A 12,484-nucleotide genomic window follows, 5' to 3' on the forward strand; every position below is an offset into this window, starting at 1 on the left:
ACACACACACACAAAATCAAATCAGAAGCATGTAAATAAAAATCTATACAAAGGCAGCTGAATGTCCACTATACGGATGAGTAGGAGACAGAGAAATATTTTTGGCAGTACAGACACATCAAAAGGACCAATAACAACCAACAAAGTGTTATTTTTTTTCCTGGAAATTTAGAAAAAAAATATACCCTTTGCGCCTTAATGTAAATTTTCTGTGGTGAAGAATACCATCAATACCCATGGCTCTAAATATTCTAAGTGGCAGCTTCTAGAGCCACATTTTAAAAAGAGAGAAGCAAAACCCCAAGCTCCTCTTCAGAAGTAAGTCCCATACCTTCATCCTGCTGAGGGCTGGATCTCTGGGTTCCTCTCTGTATCTGCACAGGATCTTGTGACATCATGACCGCCACCACAATTTCCCACAGTCTGGCATAGTATGAAGGCTATTACCTGAACTTATTTTAACTAGAAATATAAAGTCGTTAAATACCTCACAGGCCAGGAATCTGCTAATTCATCTAAACTTACTGACAAATAGTTCTTGGCTTGAAAAACTCTTTGTTTTTTAGAAAGTAAATGAATTATTTATAGTTCTCTATTAACTAGAGAGAAAGAATATATGTGCAAAGTTTCTTTGAAATAGAATGTGTAAATCTTTTATGTTTAATCCCTTCCTGATTAAAAGATTTTAGAACACTGTACAATAGAAATAGAAAACAGAGATATTAACGGAGCAGTGATTTTGGATGAAAGTTTCTTGCACAAACACAAGGTCAACACAGACATATAATTCAAATGAGATCCTCAAGAGAAAATTCAGGGTGGGAAAGCTCCTCACAACACCTAGGACTCAGAGAGCTGTCCCAAACACTTGGGCTGCTCCTCTGGCATTTCAGTCAATTCAATGCAGAAAATGCTGTCATGAAAACCACAGTCTGTATCTAGCAGAACACAGAATTCACTCACTGTCTTCCTGTATTAGGGTTCTCTAGAGTCACAGAACGTATAGGTAGTCTCTATATAGTAAAGGAATTTGTTGATCACTTACAGTCTGCAGTCCAACTCCCAACATTGGTCAGCAGCAGCTGTGAATGGAAGTCCAAGGATGAAGCAGTCCCACACAGCAAGCAGGTGAAGGAGAGAGAGCCAGTCTTCCTTCTTCTAATGTCTTTATGTAGGTCTCTAGCAGAAGGTGAAGCCCAGATTAAAGGTGTGTGCCACCACACCTTTAATCCCAGATGACTTTAAATTCGAAGATCTCCTTGTCTTAATCTTCTGGAATTCATAGCCACTATGCCTCAAGATCTCCTTACCAAGATCCAGGTCAGAACCTTGTATCTCCCAGCCATCAGATTAGGATCACTGGTGAGCCTTCCAATTCTGGACTGTAGTTCGTTCTAGACATCGTCAAGTTGACAACCAGGAATAGCCACAACACTTCCTAAACACTTTTCTTCCTGATTCGATCTGTATTCATCCTATCTTACTCATTTTGACAGACAGTTTTGTCTCCTGCAAAAACAAGCAAGCAAACAAACAAACAAAAAACAAGTATAATCTTGACTTTTAAGAATATTCCTCAAAGCAAATATCACCAAACTGCTAAAACTTAACTTTAGCTTTCCATGAGGAATGGCCTGAACCAATGTTTGCCCTTTCTATAAGCCATGTTTGGCAGCCATCTGTATTAAACCATATGCAAGGCACAAAAATACCCCTCTTGCTCTAGCCTGTCATCATGTCTGAAATTCCCACCATTAGAATAATTGAAAATTTTTGGAATTAAACAAACCCTGAGCACTCACTACATGAGGAAAGTAAATTGATTATGGGAGATAATAAATTGATTCTATATATTATCAGTGTTATAGAATATATACACCATTGTATGAAAGAAAGCAATTGTGAATAATACCACTGTGATTTAGTATATGTCAAAAGAAGACAATAAACCATACTCCTGGGAAACAAGCCAGGGAAGGTGTTACCCAACTACGGCCTTTGGGGAAATATATGTGTTTAATTAAGTGTGTGCAAGGGACCTTAAAGGAAAGATTTTTTAACACAAATATGGTGATGGAGTACAAACAGAATAGGCACATCTGTGAAAGCATAGGGACTTCCTTTGTTTACATGTTTCCTTCAAAACAGAACATCCAAAATGGCTCAAAATTCTTTAACCAAAAGACACTGCAGGGAAGGGATAATAGACACAGAGATACAGAGAAAACAAGGTGATTGGCACAGAGACTGTGATGGCCAAAAGAAGCCCATGGAAGACTCAAAAGACACAGTTGAGCTGAAAGGACCGGAGGTTTTGAGTAGCATATGGAGTCCCTGGCCAATGAGATAGAGGTGCTAATGTGAAATTAGCCTTTCTAATGGATTCTCAGACAGGCTCTAACTGAAGTGTGGGTTAATCTGCTTTGACAAAGCAAAGAGGAAGTAAACCCAATGACGCACTTTGCTCAAGAATGTGCAATATATATTGAGGTCAACCTTAGGAGACATAAGAATCAGAGTGAAGGTTACAGCTGTGACAGGGACCTGGGTTGGCTGTGCTTTCATTCTTTTCTGGGTCACACTGACATGAGGCCCAGAGACAGCTTTGAAATCTGCAGAAGAAGTCAGCACATGCTAGAACGGAAAGAAATCCCACACCCATTTGCTTTTAGCAGGGAAAAAAAAAAACCCAACACTTTTCAGAATCGTATGGCACTTTGAATAAAACACTGGATACTACTGAGCTTAAAATTTCTTAAAACTCTAAAACTGTCTTTGATAACTGTGATAAGGTCAAACAAAATGTTAAATGACAAGAAAAGTTTACCAAAGATGCAAATACTAAACTGATTAGAAAAAAATAACCAGAAGCGACTAACCAATAATCATTAAAGTGTGACATAAAAAACTGGTTACCACATAGGATTTGTTAAATAGCCAACTTAAAATTTATCTTTGATAAAATTACATCAACACAATCTCAGATCTAGGGCTTTAAGTATTGATATGATGCTATGACTTAGTTGTTTCATGCTTGAGCACTTATTTTAAAGAGAAATTGTGTGTAACAAATAATACATCATAATTACTCCACTAATAAAACATTGGAACCTTAATATAATCAAGGAGAATGATATGAATGCTATGTTTTAGAATTAAAACTGTGATGTGAAACCTGGAGAATAGGAGGCTAAAGAGATGATTCAGTAAATAAATTTCTTGTCACCCCAAGTATGGGGACCAAACTAGACCCATCAACACCCATTACGGTAGAGTTCTACTCTGCTATCATATATAGAGATAGATAGATAGATAGATAGATAGATAGATAGATAGATAGATAGATAGATAGATAGATAGATAGGTAGATAGATAGATAGATAGATATTCATGTTATGTCCTGTGTTCAATACATTTTTAAAGAAACTTCACTGTTACATTGGCTTGTTTCAATATCATTTTCTTTGGCAAGATACCTCATTATTAACAGACATTTAGGGTTTTTTGTTGTTGTTGTTGTTGCCGTTTTTGTTTTTTAAAGAATTAGTCATAATTTAAATGTTCAACTTAAGAAACCAGGGAGTGTTCATATTTGATATTGTTCCAGTAAATTGCACAGAAAAAAATAAAGAGGAATGGGATAGAAGAGAAAACATGGAAGGAACAAGAAGATGGTGAAGGGCTGAGTTAGTGAGGTTGGTATGGTGGCGTCAGGTGAACCCCCTAAAGGGGAGCGTGGCAAGGAATCCCTCATAGACTGTTAGTGGGTGGCAGTGTGCTATGTGACTTGTCCTTGTCAAAGATAACCACGCACCAAGTCCCTGTCATCTACAGTGCTGGCTGCAATGAGCAGCCCTCCCTTAGCTAGGCAAAAAGATTCAGCAAGAAGGACAGATAGTAGTGACAGAAATAGAGTAAGGTTACCTTCAAAGCTTAAGTTCCCATGGAATCAGAAAGAAAAAAGTCCCAGGGAGGGCTTCAAACCTCCATAGTTCTTAAAACATGGTTTCCCTCCATCTTAGATTTCCCTAGACTCCCAGTTCACTTCCACAGAATCTAAGATAACAGCAAAAGAAAAAAAAAAAAAAAAGGATCTATGCCATTACTCACAAGTCAGCTCTTCTCTGCTGTCTCTCACTTTCATTTCCCATTTGTACCTGTTTTAAGAAGATTCAGGAAACATAGCAATCTTAACAAAGGTGGTAAGATGAGAAAGAGGAAAAGAGGGGATGTTGGTTAGACTAACGCATACTTCCCAGGTACTGAACAATGCAAACAACTATGAGAGAATAAACTGTTCAATAGAAGTCAAATGGCAAAGATTAAAAAAAAAATCAGCATTTCCCATTGGTTTTGTGAGTCTTCTTTTTTCTCTGGATTTTATTTTTTTATTAGATATTTTCTTTATTTACATTTCAAATGTTATCCCCTATCCTCTCACCCCTGCCCCTGCTCCCCAACCCACTCACTCCTGCTTTCTGTCCCTGGCATTCTCCTATACTGGGGCACAGAGCCTTCACAGAACGAAGGGCCTCTCCTCCCATTGATGACCGACTAGGTCATCTTCTGCTACATATGCAGCTGGAGCCATGGGTCCCTGCATGTGTACTCTTTGGTTGGTGGTTTAGTACCCCTGGGAGCTCTGGGGGGTACTGTTTGTTTCACATTGTTGTTCCTCCTATGACACTGCAAACCCCTTCAGTTCCTTGGGTCCTTTCTGTAGCTCCTCCATTGGGAGTTCAGTTCAATGGTTGGCTGCAAGCATCCACCTCTGTATTTGTTAGGCACTGGTAGAGTCTCTCAGGAGACAGCTATAACAAGCTTCTGTCAGCAAGCACTTGTTGGCATCCACAATAGAGTCTGGGTTTGGTGACTATGTATGGGATGGATCCCCTGGTGGAGCAGTCTCTGGGTGGTCATTCCTTGAGTCTTTCTCCACACTTTGTCTCTGTAACTCCTTCCATGGTTATTTTGTTCCCCTTTCGAAGAAGGACCTAAGTATCCACACCTTGATCTTCCTTCTTGAGATTCCTGCGGTTTGTGAATTGTTTCTTGGGTATTCTGAGCTTCTAGGCTAATATCCATTTATTAGTGAGTGCATACCATGTGTGTGCTTTTGTGATTGGGTTACCTCAGTCAGGTTGATATTTTCCAGTTCTATGCATTTGTCTAAGAAATTCATAAATTCATTGTTTTTAATAACTGAGTAATACTCCATTGTGTGAATGTACCACGTTTTCTGTATCCATTCCTCTGTTGAGGGACATCTGGGTTCTTTCCAGCTTCTGACTATTATAAATAAGGCTGCTATGAACATAGTGAAACATGTGTCCTTATTACATGTTGGAGCCCAGGAGTGGTATAACTGGGTCCTCAGGTAGTTCTATGTCCAATTTTCTGAGGCACCCCCAAACTGATTTCCAGAGTGGTTGTACCAGCTTGCAATCCCACCAGCAATGGAGGAGTGTTCCTCTTTCTCCACATCCTTGACAACATCAGCTGTCATCTGAGTTTTTGATCTTAGCCGTTCTGACTGGTGTGAGGAGGAATCTCAAGGTTGTTTTGATTTGCATTTCCCTGATGACTAAGGATGTTGAACATTTCTTTAGGTACTTCTCAGTCATTCAGTATTCCTCAGTTGAAAGTTCTTTGTTTAGCTCTGTACCACATTTTCAATAGGGTTATTTGTTTCTCTGGAGCCTAATTTCTTGAGTTCTTTGTATATATTGGATATTAGCCCTCTACTGGATGTAGAGTTGGTAAAGATCTTTTCCCAATCTGTTGGTTGCCATTTTGTCCTATTGAAAGTGTCCTTTCCCTTACAGAAGCTTTGCAATTTTATGAGGTCCCATTTGTCAATTCTTGATCTTAGAGCATAAGCCATTGGTTTTCTGTTCAGGAAATTTTCCCCTGTGCCCATGTCCTCGAGGCTCTTCCCCACTTTCTTTTCTATTAGTTTCAGTGTATCTGGTTTTATGTGGAGGACCTTGATTCACTTGGACTTGAGGTTTGTACAGGGAGATTAGAATGGATCGATTTTCAGTCTTCTACATGCTAACCGTTGATTGAACCAGCACCTGTGCTTCTTGTTTTTCTTTTTTGAAACAGTTATTTGACAATAACAGAAAAAATGCCAAGTTTCCCAAATCCCAGATCCAGAATCATTTAAAACAATATGGGTCTCAGCTACCTTACTAATTATTTTTTTTAACATCTCTAAGCAAAAAGCCAAACAAGAGACCGTTTGGAGAACTAGATGTTGCTGCAGCCCTTTGTTGTAGCCCTCCCTCTCCAGCGAGGAAAGTGTAAGATTCCTCGGGCGCTCTAATATGCCGGACTGCAAGCTAGAGTCTGCAGAATACCGGCCTTCATCGATCTCCCACTCATCAGTCTTGGATTGAGGACAAGCTGTGACAAAAGACTAGACCTCCAGGAGCCAAAACAAAAGATTTTATATAAGGTCCTTCCTCTAACATAACCACCAGCAAAATCAGTGAACTTGTATTGAGAAAAGAACAATACCACAGCATGCCAAAGGCGATTACTGCTGATGGAGGGTATGACAGACAAATCTTCACCTTATTTCTATCCTGTTCTCTTCCCACAGTGTCATCAATCTCTCCTTCGCCTGGAAGGCAGCAACGCTTCTAAGCGAGCAGGCATGACAGGCATCTGAGATCCACTCCTGCAGTGATGTTTTCTTCACCTGAGGTTTAACGCAGCCTGCGATTCTGGAGTAATTTGAACTTTATTTTACCTATCACTGTGGAAATTAGTTGTGGCTTCCCTTAAGCCTAAGTACTTGTGGTCAGTAGACCAAGAGCTCTCCCTTCACGGGCAACTTGCGGAAAAAAACGCCCAAATGCAGGCTTCACGCTGAGCCAGACTCTGTATTTTAACAAGATCCCAGGGTGTGTTTTATGTACATTAAAATTTGAGAAGTGCTTTAGGGAAACTTAGGAGGTAGCACCCCTTGTCACTGCACAAATTGCTTGAGCATGTCACTCCGTCGCAGCAGAGAAAAAACTATATGCTTTGCAGTATGTATCCCCGGTGCTCGCGTCGTGGCACCTGCGTATTGTTGGGCAAATTATCCAGCAGTACCTGGTTCTCGGTTTCTTAGTGTTAAATAATAAAACCAATACCCATAACACTGTGCGGATTAAACTAAACAATGTAGCCAAGACATCTCATCCTACGACTGGCATGGTGAATATTTTAAATCTTCTACTCAAAATGTGGGAAAAGCCTGCAAGACTCATCATCAAACGCCTTTTTCGCCTCAGTGAACTCAGCTCCGAGTCCATAAGTAAAATCTATGGCTGCAACCTCTTCTTTTCGGCTTTCATTTGCTCTGGAGCTCACCTGTAGATAAAGGCACCCAGAAGCATTTCTGCCACAGATTTCCACTGAACTCGAGATTTAGTGCTGAGAGTTTTTCTGTGTTGCTGTTTTTTGCTTATTTTAATTGGCTTCCTTTGCTTTCCATTTAGTTAAGAATTGCCAAGAACAAAATTATAATAATACTGTGACAAGGGTAGAACAAACGAATCAACTATTTAGTTGCTCATGGACTGAAAGAAACTAGAGAGTAAGGTAAATTAATGATAATAGTCTGATGGGTCTTAAGCAGAGAAGAGTTTAATTCACAAATTAGGAATCATGTGCTGAACATATATTTTGTATTATACTAGAAATCGGAGATGAAATAAAAATTAGGTAGTATTTACTACCTAATCTTTTACTATCTGATAAAAAGTACCAAACTCAGTGATGTAGCAAAAGGAACATGTGGAATTTGGGGCATTAATACAGAGGAGAATTTATATATGATTTTAAAATCATGATCAAATTACTTGCAAGTCTAGGACAGGACAGTTTTGGATTAAGCGTTGGGGGAGTTGGCTGGTTTCAAATCCAAGGTTAGGGTGTCAAAAAAAAAAAGTGAACCTTTCTTTGTCTCTTTTTAAGTATTTTCATATTATAAGTGACATTCCATCCTTGTCATACCTACCATGCAAGAAGAAAATTTCTTCGAAAGTACCTATAATGTTGGTGCTGAACAAATGACATTGGTTTAGAGTTTTTTGGTTTTTTTTTTGTGGATTGGTATAGGAGTAACAGTTCTAGCTCTTATAAAAGGTATAGGAGAAGCAAGTGGGACAGGATTATGGGAGAGTAGCTCAAATTATATACCCATTTATAAGAAAATGCAAAGGAAAAAATATTGATATGGGTAAGTAAACAGATACCACTAAGAAAAGCAGATCTCAAAAATATGCAAAATCTACCCATCTGATGTTCACAAAGAATCTCCTCTTCATCACATTTCTCTAAAAAGACACTCTACCTATAGTCAGTGTTGAGTCAGAAGCCAGAGTGATCTTTGAGTTCTACTTAGCCTGTATCACACCCAGCACCAAGTCGTGATGATGTTGTCTCCTATGTATAACTCCAAAACAGCCAAGGTAGCTTCTATTTCTTCCTTACAATGTGATCCAGTCCTGCGGATCTAGGCACGGGACATGTTGCTGATCATCTAGAACAACGACCATAGAGACTTGCTGAATAAACAATTTTGTTATTCAAGAAGAATCTCTAGTCAGGAGGAAAAGAAAACAAATCTTTATGAACGTATAATTTTAAAAGTACCAAACTGCAATTCATTGACCTTCTGTGGAATTGTTTTAGCTTAATAGTGGTGGTGGTGGGGAAACCCAAATAAAAATATGGTTAATAGCTCTAACAGGAAAAAGAGCTGATTAAAATATGTCATGAAATCTCCATACTCACAAGTAGAAATAATAATAATAGACATAGGCATGTGGACGAGTCTGAATAAGGAAAGCCCCCCCATAGGCTCACTTGCACACATAGATCCCAGTCGGAAGCATTGTTAAGAGAAGTTATGGAACCTTTGCACTGGAGCCTGATAGAGGAAGTATGTCACTGGGGGTTGGACTTCGAGAGCATATAGTCTTATTCAGCTTCTCTCTCTCTCTCTCTCTCTCTCTCTCTCTCTCTCTCTCTCTCTCTCTCTCTCTCTCTCTCTCTCTCTCTCTCTCTCTCTCTCTCCTTCCTTTGTAAAGAAGAAAATGTGATGATCCAACTTCTTGTTCCTGCTGCCATGTGTCCGTACTCTGTCATTCTGTATTTTATCCCTCTGGAACAGTCTTTAAACAAACTCTTTCTTCTTCAAGTTTTGCTTTTGGCCATGGCGTTTCATCACAGCAACAGAAAATTAATCCAGGAAGTCTTTCAAACATAGGTCAGCAAATAAAGGCCATTTGATCTTGACTTCACAGCAACACAGCTTTATCCATTCCTTTTCTATTGGCCATGGATGCTTTTCTACTACAAAGATGCAGATGAATAAGCACTGGAGAGATTAAAAAACCATCACCCTCAAATATTTACTCTCTGGCCCTTTGCAGGAAAAAAAAAATTGCCAAACACTGCTGTAAAACACCAGGAAAATGCTCTCTATCATTTTATAAAGAAATAAATGTATTAAAGAGTGCTTATTGAAAGAAAATAATATATGATGTGTTTTTGGAAATTGTGAAAGGGAATTAGAAAAGCAAGCAGACAAAGGCCATGTTTATGTTAAGGTCTCCTCATAAACTGGGAGATGGCTCTGGGGAAAACATGTCCTCATTCTCAGAACAGGTGTCTCGTTGCTTGGAAAAACGGTAATTGAGGATTTGATTAAATTTAGGATCTTGAAATAATAAGATTTTTGTAGATTATCTAGGTAGGCTCCAGATGTCAACACAAGTTTCTGTAACAGATAGACAGAGACTTGGTACCCACAACTGAGAACACATTGTGAAACATGGAGGCAGGGATTGGGGAAAGATGATGATAGATAAAGTTGTCAAATTTTACCAAAACCATCTGCATGAACTTGTCCCTAGGGATAGCTGAAATTTGAAATGCTAACTTGCAGATTTTTGAGAGAGTAAACTTTTATTGTATTATGATACCCAAATTAAAATTTCTTATAGCAGCCCAAAGAATCTAATAGAATCCTAGAGAAGAAAATCTGGGCAAATCTGCATGCAAGAATAGTTGTAGATAGGATGTCATTTTCCAGAAAATTTAAAGTAACTTAAAGTTTTTATCTGTTTCCTTCCCATTTTGCTCAAAAGGGGAACAAAATACCCATTGAAGGAGTTACAGAGACAAAGTGTGAAGTAGAGACTGAAGGAAAGGCCATCCAGAGACTGTCCTACCTGGGGATCCATCCCATATACCACCACCAAACCAGGACACTATTGTGGATGGCAAGAAATGCTTGCTGACAGGAGCCTGATATAGCTGTCTCCTGAGAGGCTCTGCCAGTGCCTGACAAATATAGAGAAAGGGCCCAAGAAACCAAAGGCGTTTGCAGCCCCATAGAAGGAACAAAAATATGAATTAACCAGTACCTCCAGAGCTCCCTGAGACTAAACCACCAACCAAAGAAAACACATGGTAGAACTCATGACTCCAGCTGCATATGTAGCATAGGATGGCCTAGTTGGTCATCAATGGGAGGAGAGGCCCTTGGTCCTGTGAAGGCTGTATGCCCCAGTATAGAGGAATGCCATGGCCAAGAAGGGGAGTGGGTGAGTTGCGGAGCAGGGGGAGGGAGGAGGTGTTAGGGGGTTTTTGGAGGGGAAACTAGCAAAGGGGATTACATTCTAAATGTAAATAAATATCAAATAAAAATGGGGAAAAAAAGAAATTGTGACATTAAGAATAAGGACTTGATTTCAACAATATGGCTGCCTAAACACAACGTGGACAAGTGCAATAGCAATGGGCATGCTCACATTAAAGGAAAAGTCTCACAGGACCTCATCACTAGACAAAAATCTATAGGCAATAAGCAATGCTGTGCGTGGAAGAAACATCCTTTCCCAGGAATAAGCCCCTGATTGCCAATCTAATACCAAGCAGGCATCTCTGACCTCAGATATATACAAGTAACACTAAATAGATTGAGCTTGTGTGTGTGTGTGTGTGTGTGTGTGTGTGTGTGTGTGTGTGTGTGTGTATGTGTGAATTCAAAAGGGATATGGAAAAAGTTGGAAGAGATATTTTAAAAAGTAAAGTGTATAACTATATTTTAATTTTAAAATAAAACAAAATAAATCATAACCATCAAAATATCAAAACCCTTAATTCTAGTTCTAGTTGATAGAATAGTTCAGTCAGCAAAAGTTTGCCTTAGACTTGAGTTCAGTCCCCAGAACATTCATAAAGATGTTGGCACGTGCTTGTAATCCCATTGCTTAGGAAGTGGGAAAAACTTAGTACTAAAATCCAAGTCTCACTTCCCATCAGCAGAGAATAGAGGTCAGCTGGGCGGCTCACACTGGCTGAGTGCATTTCACTCTCTGCCACTCACAGCCCAATCCCAGCCACTCTTCCTTTTCTGTCATGGTAACACGACCCTGCTCTGCAAATACACTTGCAAGTGTTGGGTTTTACACAGCATCTATTCTAAATATAAAAATGCATACAAACTCAGAGAAGAATAGGCACTCAAGTCAGCCTCTAAAAAAAAAAGGGGGGGGGGAGAAAGAAAGAAAGAAAAAAATGTTACAAACTTAGTTGTGACCTGATTTCTGGGTCACTACCACAAAGTGTGTTGAGAAGCCAAATTTAAAAATACAAGAAAAATTAGTTGATAAAACTAGAACCCTATTCCTCTTCTCTAATGATGGATGAGCTTCTCCAATCAGTAAAGAACATTTTCTGTAACAATTCAGAGACTGAATAGTGAACGCGGCTTACGTTTCAAACTCCATTCTTCCAATGTATAATTGTCCTTGTTTGTTTCAGACAAGAGAGGTGGAGGGAGTGGACATGGCAATCTAGCAAAAACGAAGGCGTCCTCAAAGACCGTCAGCAGGTACAGAGAGTAGTAATCTGGGTGTTGAAGGTAGACTCAGAGGCCTTCACTGGGCCACGGAAGAAAGCACCTCAGGCATGACTGAGAAATCTGTCTACAGAATCTGATTTCACAATAGTGGGTGCATTGGTAAGATTGAGGACAATCCTCTCTTCATCTCTGTGAGGAGGAAGCCTATTACAATAGACAGATGTCCTCAGACAGGACACTGTGGAATTGAAAGTTACTCTCAGGGTAGAAGGTGCCAGTTACCTTGGCCAGCAGGCCTTGTTCTGTCAGGTATTCATAGATCTAACATTTAACTCATCTCCCTATCTTCGTTTCTACATTTTACTTACCAAAACCAAAGTACTTCCTCCATTGTCTCTGCCCAAGACAGTCATCTGTAGCTTAGACTCAGCCAGTTCTCCACCATAGATGTAATGACTTTCAGCTTTCAGCTTTCCCACCAGAAGGTCCTTCCTTCAAGTCACTGCTAGAGCAATGTTTCTTTCTTTCTTTCTTTCTTTCTTTCTTTCTTTCTTTCTTTCTTTCTTTCTTTCTTTCTTTCTTTCTTTCTTTCTTTCTTTCTTTTTTTCCTGG

Source organism: Mus pahari, chromosome 6 (genome assembly GCF_900095145.1).
Source record: "Mus pahari chromosome 6, PAHARI_EIJ_v1.1, whole genome shotgun sequence".
Classification (NCBI taxonomy): Eukaryota; Metazoa; Chordata; class Mammalia; order Rodentia; family Muridae; genus Mus; species Mus pahari.